The sequence below is a fragment of the Sinocyclocheilus anshuiensis genome, unplaced genomic scaffold (assembly GCF_001515605.1).
Source record: "Sinocyclocheilus anshuiensis isolate Anshui unplaced genomic scaffold, SAMN03320099.WGS_v1.1 scaffold2253, whole genome shotgun sequence".
NCBI classification, from domain to species: domain Eukaryota; kingdom Metazoa; phylum Chordata; class Actinopteri; order Cypriniformes; family Cyprinidae; genus Sinocyclocheilus; species Sinocyclocheilus anshuiensis.
This window is the reverse complement of record NW_015551131.1, coordinates 131,095-131,379: the sequence shown is the minus strand read 5'-3', so window position 1 is coordinate 131,379 and position 285 is coordinate 131,095. Positions and strand designations below refer to the sequence as shown.

Here is a 285-nt window from a genome sequence, read left to right as displayed (position 1 = left end):
ACATTAACTAATGGAACCTTATTGTAAAGTGTTACCTTAATATTAAATATCAATATATTATTTTTATTCACTTCTATGTAACATAATCAGATATAAGTTTTTTATTTTTATTTTTTTTTAGTGAGCATAGCGTCACTGAAGGTAGCATTATCTTACCAGCGTAGCCCAGTACAGCTTGTACTACACTATGTTACAGCACAGTAGCGCTACTGTGTGTGTGTGTGGGGGTCTGTGTCTGTGTGTGTGTGTGTGTGTGTGTCTGTCTGTCTGTGTGTGTGTCTGTCT

General features: G+C 35.8%; 1 protein-coding gene across 1 annotated transcript in view; it reads right to left on the bottom strand.

Annotated features, from left to right (window-relative positions):
• Positions 1-285, bottom strand: part of plcg1 (phospholipase C, gamma 1) — an 88,665-nt gene that overhangs the window by 36,465 nt on the left and 51,915 nt on the right. The gene's annotated exons all lie outside the window — the stretch shown is intronic.